Genomic DNA, 13,304 nt, shown 5'->3' on the forward strand with positions numbered 1-13,304 from the left:
TTACGCATTTTTTGTTTTTGTTGTTTTTTTGCGGGCGTTAAAATATGCTGAGACGTCAGCATCAGTTCTTGATCGTGACTGGAATGCAGTGAATAAATTTTCAGAACTTTGCGATTAGGGCGAAAGAAGGGGTGGCGGGGTTTATTGCTGCATTTCTTTTCCATAGAAAACTTTGAAGAAACATGTATGAGGTGAATTTCCTGAATGCCAACTAGCAAAACAGATCGACTGAAATAATGTAAACGCGCGATATTATTATTTGTCTCTATCAATTGATTACTTACATCGTCAGGTTACGATATTAGGCGGAGTTCCTGCTAATGTAATTCCAAGTTTCTTGATTTCAACACAAATGGTGGGTCTTACAAATTTTATACCAGCTACTATCGTGTGAGTTTTGAGGAGTTTTTTTTATCTTTTTTCTTAGTTAGGCAAAAAAATCTCAGTCGAGTCTTGAGCCCACGATGTTAACCGAGTGTTGGCTCACACGCAATTTAGGATTAAAAAATAACTGTCAAAATCAAAACCTGGCACTTCATATTACCTCTTGAAGCTTGTATATCCATTCTTCTTCTTAATTGGCGTTGACACCGCTTACACGATTATAGCCGAGTTAACAACAGCGCGCCAGTCGTTTCTTCTTTTCGCTGCGTGGCGCCAATTGGATATTCCAAGCGAAGCCAGGTCATTCTCCACTTGGTCCTTCCAACGGAGTGGAGGTCTTCCTCTTCCTCTGCTTCCCCCAGCGGGTACTGCGTCGAATACTTTCAGAGCTGGAGTGTTTTCGTCCATCCGGACAACATGACCTAGCCAGCGTAGCCGCTGTCTTTTAATTCGCTGAACTATGTCGATGTCGTCTATATCTCGTACAGCTCATCGTTCTATCGAATGCGGTATTCGCCGTGGCTAACGCGCAAAGGACCATAAATCTTACGCAGAACCTTTCTCTCGAAAACTCGTAACGTCGACTCATCCGTTGTTGACATCGTCCAAGACTCTGCACCATATAGCAGGACGGGAATTATGAGTGACTTATAGAGTTTGGTTTTTGCTTGTCGAGAGAGGACTTTGCTTCTCAATTGCCTACTCAGTCCGAAGTAACACCTGTTGGCAAGAGTTATTCTGCGTTGGATTTCTAGGCTGACATTGTTGGTGGTGTTTATGCTGGTTCCAAGATAGACGAAATTATCTCCAACTTCAAAGTTATGACTGTCAACAGTGACGTCTACTGGCCCCTCGGGGAGTATCGTGGTGGTTGTGGTTGAAACCCAAATCGCGGGAAGAACTGACTTTGTCAGTTGAATGTGGAGTTGCATTGCAACCGAGTGCCGGACCCAAAGCACGGCAGAGGTTTTAGATGGGCCTCGAACCCTACCAAGGTGGTTAGTGTGTCCATTCCACACTGCCAATTGGTACTGAAAATGCTTTGCATTCTCAGGGCGCTGATCAACGCATTGATTTGATCCGCTGTGCTTTTGAGCGCCGTGGAGTAAGGCTGTCGTCAGCAGGTGCCCACGTAAAACACACCGGACGTGTCAACAGTGACGTGAGTGCCAAGTCGCGAGCGCGACGACTGTTTGTTTGATGACAGGAGATATTTCGTCTTGCCCTCATTCACTGCCAGACCCATTTCTTTTGCTTCCTTGTCCAGCCTGTATATCCATTACTATTACGAAAAGTCGATGTCTTCATATACATTGTGACAAAAAAGCACGCGGAAATCGTAACTAATTTTCCCGGATAAATGATATTTCCAAAAAATTTATTTTGCTAAGTTAGTAGGACTATCCTTAATTACCATGCCAAATATGAGCGCGATCTGTCAACCAGTTAGCTCGTAGCGATTTTTACTCTGGATGAAAATACCCAACAAAGAATTTGTCGACATCTTTCGCGAATTAGTTTAAATGATTCGATTGACAAGTCCACGAAGGAAACTATGTTAGTTACAAAAAAAAATATTAAAACTTTTCAAACTCTCTGTGTGTGAATCATGGAAGCAGCGCAACATTTGACAGAGCAAAGAGAATATATGTGACCTGGTCTACGAAAAGGGAGCTAACGTGCGAAAACTAGTTTTCTGGGAAACAGCTGTTAAAAATAAACAACTCGTTTCGTCAGTTTCTCGTTATCTGAAAATTGATTTTTTGACACCTAAGCCCCCTTTCCGTAGACCAGGTCACATATATTGAAAAACATAGCTATTTTCTAATCATGGGTGGCAAAAACAAACAAATTATATTAAAATATGGACTTCTCCATTGACTATTGCTCTCTGTGTCTTTCTAGGTCATTTCCATCTTCATATTTAAGATTCAAACCGTGAAAAAACAACGGGCTGACATTGTCGCAAATAAATTTATATTTTGGATAGTTGTTTGGACCTTAAAAACCAACATATAAAATTGATGAACCAACTGTATCGAACTCAGATGAAACTACATTGAGGGATGGAGCAATATGTATACTACTCTGAACAAAAAATAGTAAGACTTTGTTCATAATTTTAAAATTCTTAATTTATTCTTCAAAATTTATGTCGTCCCTCTCAAAGTAATCTCGAATTTTCCAATCCTCAAAACAGTTCAACTTTGCCACGGTATTCGGCCGATTGATCGTCTGTTTCCGGGTCATAAGCATAAATTCAAGCCTCATCGCCAGTAATAATACGTTTCATGACATCCTGGTAGTTGGAAAGCATTGCTTCAAACACGTTAACGCGGCGCCGTTTTTCGAAAAAAATGAATGATTTTGAAAACAATCGTGCTTTCACTTAACTTAAGCCCAAATGAACCTTTAAAGTGGTTTCCACTGATCCTTCTGATATTCCAACTATCCCAGTAAGATCTCTGACTGTTAATAACCGATTCTCAAGCATAAACTCCTTTATTTAATTGGCGTGTTGATTCTCAGTTGATGTCGATGTCCGTCCTCAACGTAGTTCGTTCTTGACCGTCTTTGAATAATTTACTAATCAAAAGCACTTGTTTGCGACAAACAATTATCACCGAAGATCTTTTCCAACATTCTTAACGTTTCGGCACCAGAAATTTGAAAGCTTCTACGTTTGAGATGTCCAAAGAATTAACACAATGTGGACAAATTGCGGACATCAGTCCAATGTATGCGTACATACTATAATCAATCTGACTGTTGTAATCAAAAGCAGCACACATCATTTCAGCCAAAATAGTATGACGTATTCATGATCACCGTGCAATTTCAGTAGAAGTAAAAGGTCCACAGATTTATTTCATGCCGTTTGACCGATTTTGTGCAAACTTTACACAAACCATCTACTAAATAGTGAAAAAAAAGCCTTAAGATTTGGTTTAGATAGCTGAGCCCGTTCTTAAGTTATAAAATTACAACGAAAAGTGGCATTGGTGTTTAAATATATACAAGTTGCGTTTCAAAGTAAACAGGACTTTTTGAATCTAGCGCCCCCTGGTGGCGCCATCTATATGTCGACTGGTGCGTTAGAATCTGCTATCTTTATCGATTGTCCAGTGAGAATTTCATGACATTTCATTGAATGGAAGTGAAGTTATTGCGTTTTAAGTGTCAGTATGTTTGTGTTTTCGGTGCGAAAATGAGCTTCGAACAAAGAGCCAGCATTAAATTTTGTTTTAAAATTGGTAAAACTTTTACCAAACCTTTCAATTGATGAAACAGTTTATGGCGTTGATTGCCTATCCCGCAGCAGAGTGCACGAGTGGTTTCAACGTTTTCAAAGTGTTCGTGAGGACATAAATGACGATCAACATATCGGCCAATCAAAATCCGTGATCACCGCAAATTCCATCGAAACTGTGTGTGAATTCATCAAAAATCAGCCGAAATCATCATTGAAATTCATGGAAATGGAATTGAACATCTTCAAAACATCGATTTATCGCATTTTGACCGAACATTTGGACTTACGAAAGATGTGTGCACGGTTTGTTCCACACAAATTGACTGACGACCAAAAATTGCTCAGAATCCAATATTCGAAGGACATCATTAAAGTGGTCAAAAAGGACAAAAACTTCCTTTACAATATTGTGACTAGTGACGAAACGTGGTGTTTCCAATATGATCCCGAAACGAAACGCCAGAGTGCTGAATGGAAGGCACCGGACGAGCCGAAACCCAAAAAAATCGCGCATGGAGGAGTCAAAAGTGAAGACAATGCTTATTTGTTTTTATGATTCCAAGGGTATTGTCCACAAAGAATTTGTTCCATCCGGCCAATACGTTAATGCATAATTCCACCTTGGAGTTTTGAAGCGTTTGGTGCGCCGTATTCGACGTATTCGGCCCGAATATCGCGAAGATGAAGGTTGGCGTTTGTTGCACGATAATGCGCCGTCTCATCGATCGACGCTTGTGTACGATTATTTGACCAAAAATCACATTTTAACCATTAACCACTCCCCGTATTCACCTGATATGGCACCGTGCGACTTCTTCCTTTTCGGAAAAAGCATTTGCCTATGAAAGGAAAGCGTTATGCAGACGTAGAGGCCATTCAAAAGGCCTGCACCGGCATACTTATTTTCGCATATTTTCCATAATATTTACGGGAAGAAAACTTGTTCATACGAGTCAATAAAATTTATTTGTTTTACATTCACTAATGAGTTAAATAAATATTTTTGCTGTGATTTAAAATAGCGCGAAATATTAATTGAGAAGTGTTAGTTGCTAATTGACAGTTACAAATAACGTAGGCCGTTTTAACTTAAATTTGTCATTGACTTACCCATATTATTTGATATTTATAAATAAGCACTCATTTATTATTTTAATATATTAGCGCCTTTATAAATTAGAGAACTTTTTAAATGCATATTGTATGTGTAATAAAGTTACAGAGTCTTCCTCATTCCAAGTTTAATTTGATTAATAACTCAATATATGAGCTGGGTGTCTGTTGTAATAGTTCCGTGTTGAATTTATTTTAACTGGTGTTGAGTTCACAAAATTTCTCAATATTAAGTAAGGAGCTTCCCAGTCATTTCTTCACGCATTAGTGCTTAAGGATTTCGGTGAAATAACAAATGTCTAAATTATTAATCGCGTTCTCCATATTATAAAACCCATAATTTTAGAAAAAAATTGTCGTTTTATTTTTCTTACTTCTCACACAGTAAATTATTACACCTAATGGGATTCGATTATGTTCACCTAACGGTTGCTTGTATTCAACCTAAAAACAATAAAAAACGTCTAACAATATCGTATATCTCACACATTGAAGCGTAACAATACCCTTCACTGGGTGCATATTCTGTTAGTAACTATGTGTTCAGTTTGTATGGAAGCTATATGCTATAGTCAACCGATCTGAACAATTTCTTCGGAGATTACATTGTTGTCTTAGAAAATAATTTATACCAAATTTGGTGAAGATACCACATGAAATGCGAAAGTTTTCCACATAAGTATTTGATTCCGATCGTTCGGTTTGTACGAATTAATTTTATTTATATATTTATAGTGATAACCATATCATTTTTTTTTCAACGAAAACTTTTAATTTTAAAATTTTAATGTTCTTGCCTTAGATATAATAATTTGTTCCAAATTTGTTTGTACCTAAAAAGATACCACTTGTATATCAAATGTGAAAGTTTTCCATAAAAGCAACAAAAAAATTAATCATTTCAAATGATCGTTAAGTCATTTTTTGGAATACTCTTGAGAATATCGGTCGTCGCCTTTTATAGTGAAATGTCCGATATCGGCCGTTCATGGACAAATGAGCAATAGGTAAAAAAAGAGAGAAATGACGTTAATGGCAAAATCAAAAAATCAATGAACGATATCTTAAAAACTGCCTCATGGTATTGTGGACGAGCACGACGAATTCGTATATATACAGACAGTAAAACACAGCATTAATCGGACAGGTGGGATGAACTCTCGGTGACAGACGGTAAAAACATGGTTAAATGTTTTTCGTTTAGAACTCGAAATTTAACTGATCATTTATATATATACATTTTATACCGATGGGTCTGTCCTTTTTGATCGATAACATCGATTATAGTTATCCAATTGTCTAAAAATTTTTACGAAATGTCAACAAGAGAACAAACTTTTTATTTCATATACCTTGTTGGCGCCAAGAATCGAGTTATATTTAAAAAGTTCTGCTATTTGTCAGACCATGTATAAATGATCAGATTGATGGGACGTGTTGAACTCCCGGTGATTGTCTGTCCGCCTGTTCGTCTGACCGTGCTCTAAAACCCCTACCGACTGTGTGAAAATGGATGAAATCGCATTTTAACCCTGTTCTCTTCCCAAATAAAGGTTTTGTTCTAAACTACTAAATCAACAATTAAATGCTTACGAGACATTAAATTTTTCACCCCGTAGGATGAAAGAGGGCTTTACAGTAGCCGAAAAGTTAGATTATGGGACCCTTATTTAGGTGAAAAAACATATCTCCGGACCTAATTGACCAATTACAACTAAATTCGGTATATAACATTACTGTAACATTTCAACGGTACATTGGGCGCAAACGGTATACAACCACGCCTACTTCTCATATAGCACAATTTTACATTATATATGATTTTTTTCCTTTCCAATATACAAAACAAGCACCATAAGGTTGCCACCTCGAGACTAAAAATTAACCCAATCGGACCATACGTTTAAGTCCCCCCTATTCCGAATGTGTGAACCTCAATGCGTATGGCCAACTTTTCACCAAAATTGTCGGACTATCTGTAAGACATGTTATTGAAATTCGTGAAAATGTTTCTTCATGTTAAAAGGTTGAATCGGGTCAATACTTCCCTTAGCCCTCATACATTGTGACCAAAGAGTACCCAGAATATCAATATCAATATTTATTTTGTCGCCAAAGTAATACTCACCAGATGTAACACAATTATGGCTACGATTTTCAAGTTTCCGAAACACTTTTTATAGGAACTTTTTGAGATGGCCTCAAGCTTCTTTAGTGAATTTTGTTTTACCGCTTCGATCGACTGAAATCCGGTTTCACGGAGCGGCAATTTCAGTTTGGGGAAGAAGAAAAAATCATACGGAGCCAAATCTGGTGAATTCGGTGGTTGATCGATGGTATTCATTGCTTTAAATTCGGTCACAATCGTGGCTCGATGCGATTCTGGCCGCTTTCGATGGATGTTCCTCCTGAACAAATTCATGATGCGGTTCTTTTTTCTGACGAAGACTTTACTTTACCAATAAAAGTGGTCACAATAGTACTCTTTTTGAATAGAATACAGCTTTATAGGGATGATTCGCGCAAAAACGCGTTTTACACCCAAAATATCCACCAAAACCATTCAAACGGACTTGTAGTCATAACTCTAACATTTGCCTGACGCTTTTCAAGCGCCATATCCTACAGGTACACTTTTTTAATAGTTCATCAGTTGAAGAGGTCGAAGGTCGTCTAGAACGAGGCATGTCTTCAGCGATTTCTCGACCGTCTTTGAAGGCTTTGTACCTCTCGTAGGCTTGATTTTTGATAAAACTGAATCACCGTAAGCCTTTTCCAACTTTCGCAACGATTCCTCAGCCAATGTGGGAGTTACTTTAAGGGGGTATTCTGGTCTAGAAGCATGAATTTCAGGTAATTTTTAAAGTGTCGTAAAAAAAGGCAATCAATATTTTTACTATCCATTTTTTTTATTAATTATTTGTTAATTTTAGAAGAGTACAGAAAAAAATTAAAAACTAAAAAAAAGTGAAAAATTTCATAAATTATGAGCTGACGAAGGGTGGGGGTCTCTAAAAATTTCCACGTGACCATACCCATGATTTCAACCCTCCTAGTTATCTGAAACCAAAAAAAAAAAGATTATTAATCTAGAATAATGTCGCAATGGCCGGAACTACGGAAAAGTGGGAAACAATTTTTTTTTCACAAAATGGCGACTGCCTGAAAAAAAAAGTTTTTTTGGATCACTTTTTCTGACTATTTCGAATTTTTTAAAAATAATAAAAATAAAAATTTGGAGATGGGGCTAGTTCCAACCATAGACAAGTCTATAAAGAAGACTCTATAAAAATTTCAAATAAATCGGTCCAGTAGAACCTGAGAAATCGTGGGTATCATTCCGAAAAAGTCAGTTTTGAGAAAAACGCGTTTAAAGTTTAGGAGACAATTCTAGTGAACACGGACGCCACGTCACAAAATCGGCTGTATCTCGAAAATAAGTCGAATTTTGAAAAATCCTTCCAAGGTCATATTTTTGAAAGTCTAAACTTTCAAGATATGCAAAAAAAAATTGATTTTTTCAAAATCCTAGACAAGAATACCCGCTTAATGATATTGAGAGATCATATGTTTCTAAAAACAGTGTGTCTTTGTACCTAAGATGGATAAAATCGGGTGAACTAGACCCTCCTTAGCCAGTCCTTACTTTTTTTTATTAAATTTTATTTGATTTGAATATTTAGGCAGTTGCCAACCGTTATAAAAAATATTTTCCATTTTGGGAAATTTAAAAGTCTTTAGTTTTTCGTATTTCTTTAACTTGCCATTTTAAAAGATACAATTATAGTTTTACAAGGTGCGTTCCAAAGTAAACAGGACTTAAAAAAAACAGAACAAATGGTTCTTTCGGCAAAATATATTTATTTTATTCAAAATAGTCTTCTTTTGCTTCAATACAGCTTATTGCACGGTCCAAAAGGATGTCGAACGAGTGTTTTAGCTCGTTGGCCGGTATGACCGCCAGTATGCCGGTGCAAGCCTTTTGAATGGCCTCTACGTCAGCATAACGCTTTCCTTTCATGGGCAAATGCATTTTTCCGAAAAGGAAGAAGTCGCACGGTGTCATATCAGGTGAATACGGGGAGTGGTTAATGGTTAAAATGTGATTTTTCATTATCGTGCAACAAACGCCAACTTTCATCTTCGCGATATTCGGGCCGAACACGTCGAATACGGCGCACCAAACTCAAGGTAGAATACCGTATTAACGTATTGGCCGGGTGGAATAAATTCTTTGTGGACAATACCCTTGTTATCAGAACAAAAATCAGCATTGTCTTCACTTTTGACTTCTCCATGCGCGATTTTTTTGGGTTTCGGCTCGTCCGGTGCCATCAGCACTCTGGCGTTTCGTTTCGGGATCATATTGGAAACACCACGTTTCGTCACCAGTCACAATATTGTAAAGGAAGTTTTTGTCCTTTTTGACCTTTGATGTCCTTCGAATATTGGATTCTGAGCAATTTTTGGTCGTCAGTCAATTTGTTCGGAACAAACCGTGCACACATCTTTCGTAAGTCCAAATGTTCGGTCAAAATGCGATAAATCGATGTTTTGGAGATGTTCAATTCCATTTCCATGAATTTCAATGATGATTTCGGCTGATTTTTGATGAATTCACGCACAGTTTCAATGGAATTTCCGGTGATCACGGATTTTGATTGGCCCACATGTTGATCGTCATTTATGTCCTCACGAACACTTTGAAAACGTTGAAACCACCCGCGCACTCTGCTACGGGATAGGCAATCAACGCCATAAACTTGTTTCATCAATTGCATCGTTTCGTTAAAAGTTTTACCAATTTTAAAACAAAATTTAATGCTGGCTCTTTGTTCGAAACTCATTTTCGCACCAATAATACAAACATACTGACACTTCAAACGCAATAACTTCATTTCCAATAAATGAAATGTCATGAAATTCTCACTGAACAATCGATAAAGATAGCAGATTCTAACGCACCAGTCGACATATAGTTGGCGCCACCAGGGGGCGCTAGATTCAAAAAGTCCTGTTTACTTTGAAACACACTTGGAATGTCATCAGTGTTAAGCCGAAAACCTTAAGATTATTTTTGTCACGGTTGAATTTACGCCTCATTTATAAAAATTAAAAACTACAATAAATAAATGAATTATAAATTCATCATTATTTCTAAAACTTGGCTGTAATATTGGTATGCATATTAATTTTTGTTTCATAAAGAACTATTTGCATACCATGTTTGTGGGTGTTCACATTTTCTTAATTAAGCGATATTGCGAAAGTTTACTCCACATTAGTTGCCCGACATGTGCGAACTCGCCCAAATTGTGGCAAAACCTCAAATTCTGAAATGTTGCCGCAACAAAACTGGGTTATATGAAAAAATCGACATGAAATACGGCGCGCACACAACTTCAACAGGCCAAGCGCTTGGATCGCATTATTTTCTTGTGAAAAATGTGTTGAGAAAACTCAAAGCGCACGCGCATTAGCCGCTAAATGCACTCAGCGCGCGAATGGCAGACCGCAAGTGCAAGTCTTGCGCGATTGCGGCGCACCATTCACCATTTGTTCAAACACGCACACAAACGAAGCGCAGTGTATGAGTGTGCGCAGCTTTTTGTTTTTCTTATTTTCAATTGGCAATTTTTTGACGCTTTTTTGACCAATATTTACTTATTCGTTGCACTCGAGAATTTCCTCACTCAAAGCGCGGGTAATTGTGCGCTGCAGCTTGGTCAACTGCCTGTCGTGCTTCCGTGCAGCGAGCGGCTAATTCATTTGCGCTTTTGCGCCTCGATTTCGTTGAATTTTTCATGTGGTGGAAAAACCGGCCTCCAAGACGGCACTCACTTAGTCTGCTGTGTGTGCTTGACAAGCGCTTAATATGTCTGCGCGTGGTCGCCAATAAATGTAAGTATGCGTATGTGTGTGCAACTTCCATATTCAATGGCTAATAATAATTTAGAGGCGTTCTGTGGTAATGATCGCTGCGCGCCGCCCGTCAAGATGGCATGCCGCCGAATGAGTTCGACCAGTTTTGGCGCAGTCAGCGCTAGTATGCGCGCACTTCTTGTTGCTATTGTGTTGCCATTTTTTTGCTAATAAGGATAACTGGCTACATACATGCACTTGCAGTGGCTTGCCACAGCCGTTGTTGCAACAACCGTAGATTCGTCAATATTCCACTGCAATTACATTGCATTGCGTTGCAACATTTGTTGATTACATGATATACATACATACATACATACATATGTATGTACGTATGTGTATTATGAGTATATTTCTTTTGGCTGCTTTTGCCGATACGCCAGTCTAATTATTATCGCGAAAGAGAATGTTGGTGAGCTTCTAACTCAAAAGTTGCCTGCATATGAAATGTGTTTGTTGCAAGCACAATTGTTGTTGTTGCTTTATACACACACTTAACAGTATTTGTGTTGCTGTCCCAACATTTCCAAGCTAATTCCGCTTGGCTTTTAGGTCGTTGGCGCGCTGCGCTGCTGCGCATGCGCAGTTGCTGGTCCGTTGTTCCACGTTCAACGCTTTGGTTTTCGACTGGCTAGCATTTTCGAGTATGCATTTTTGTCTGTTGCACATACATATGTGCTCTTACAGACTTTTATTTTTGCAAGTTCCTTGTTTGCTTGTTTGGTTCGCCGTTGCAAGAATCGCGTTGCCGAGTATTGCGTACGAGTGCTGTTGGACAACCGGCAAAAAGTAGATGCGAACATAGAAGCAATATGGTTGAATGTTGGAGAATGGCTAACGTGCTATTCAGGTTGCGAATTATTGCTGACACCTTTCTGTCCGGCTGTGGCAACAACGCGCTATTTTAGTAGCTGGTAAACTGAGACAGTTGAGCGTTGCACAGTGGCTGATTTGGGCATGTGTGTGAATAAAACTTAATAGTAATAACATTTCGTACATAAATAATAAGCAGAGAAACGTTAACTTCGGTTGCAGCGAGGCTATAATACCCTTCAAAACTACAAATATTCCGCAAATGAACTCTGATCGGTCAGTTTGTATGGCAGATATGTGCTATAGCAATCCGTTCGTAACGAGTTTTTCGGATAATGCACCATTGCCTCTAACTATAGCCAATGGAAATTTTGGTAAAAATGTCTAAACCAACGAGGTGTGTTCAAAAAGTATCGCGAATTTTGTGTTTTTTCAAAAATTATTTCTTTATTCATGAATATCTATTTTGTCCCCTTCAAAGTAATCCCCATGAGATATTATACACTTGTGCTAACGGTTTTTCCAATCTTCGAAGCACTTCAAAAAATCATTTTTTTTATCTTCTTCAGCTCCTCCTTCGATGCCGTCTTTATCTCGTCAAGAGAAGCGTAACGTCGTCCTTTCATGGGCCTCTTCAGTTTAGGGAACAAGAAAAAGTCACAGGGGGCCAGATCTGGGGAATACGGTGGCTGCGGCATCATTAGTGTGTTGTTTTTGGCCAAAAAGCCGCGCACAAGCAACGATGTGAGCAGGGGCGTTATCGTGGTGCAAAAGCCAATTTTTGTTCTTAAACAAATCCGGGCGTTTCAGGCGGATTGCTTCGCGCAAATTGCGCATAACTTGCAGGTAATATTCCTTATTGACCGTTCTTCCCTGTGGCAAGAACTCATGATGCACCACGCCCCTGCAATCGAAGAAAACTGTCAGCAAACTGTCGCGATACTTTTTGAGCACACCTCGTATGCTACTGTGATCTGATCTGAACATTTTTTACGGAGATTACTTCATTGCCTTAGGAAATAGCGCATGCCAGATTTCGTGAAGATATCTCGGTAAATTAAAAAGTTTTTCATGCAAACATCCTATTTCGATCGTTCAGTTGTATGTCAGCAATACACTATAATCGACAAATGTGCGGCTTCTTGGTGAGAAAAGTACGGGTACAAAATTCAGATCTTGTTCAGGCTATAATAATACCAACTCATAAGTAATTTATATAAAACTAGTACAATTATGCCCACTGTACACATATGTACATATGATGTTGTAACTGCAATTGCTGCTAGTAGCAAAAAGTAGTAAAAAATGGATTCACTTTCTCAATATTCTGGTTTAAATTGAGAGATTCTTGGAGGAGATAAATTATTCTGATTTCACGTTTTTTGAGTTATATAACTCCAAATATGATTATACAATAAATATATAGTATTTTTAGGCGGAGCAATATCAGGCTTTGAATAAAAAATCAAAACAGAATTTGTGTGCGGACAACGAGGCAGGGAAGTGAAACTGGATGTGTTGTGACTGTAGAATTCAATGGAGCTCAAAATTTAAAGGTTTTGAACACGTTTATTCTAGTCAATATTTCGATTATTTAAGTAATGATATTAATGAGTATTTAAGTAATGATATGATTGGTTCATGATCTATGATGTGTATCAGAAGGATCTTAGAATCACTCAGACTCTGGTAGTCAACCAACGCCTGTTGAGCACACGCGAGATTCATAGGTCCAGTGTTAGAACTCTAGACATTTCGATTTGAGCAGGGTAAGGGTGTCCTCCCTAGCTAGCTAATCGGTTATGCAGTTTCTAGCCAT

General features: G+C 38.3%; 1 protein-coding gene across 1 annotated transcript in view; it reads right to left on the bottom strand.

Annotated features, from left to right (window-relative positions):
• Positions 1-13,304, bottom strand: part of LOC126759164 (frizzled-3) — a 485,412-nt gene that overhangs the window by 140,563 nt on the left and 331,545 nt on the right. The window lies entirely within an intron of this gene.

This window comes from Bactrocera neohumeralis, chromosome 5, assembly GCF_024586455.1.
Source record: "Bactrocera neohumeralis isolate Rockhampton chromosome 5, APGP_CSIRO_Bneo_wtdbg2-racon-allhic-juicebox.fasta_v2, whole genome shotgun sequence".
NCBI classification, from domain to species: Eukaryota; Metazoa; Arthropoda; class Insecta; order Diptera; family Tephritidae; genus Bactrocera; species Bactrocera neohumeralis.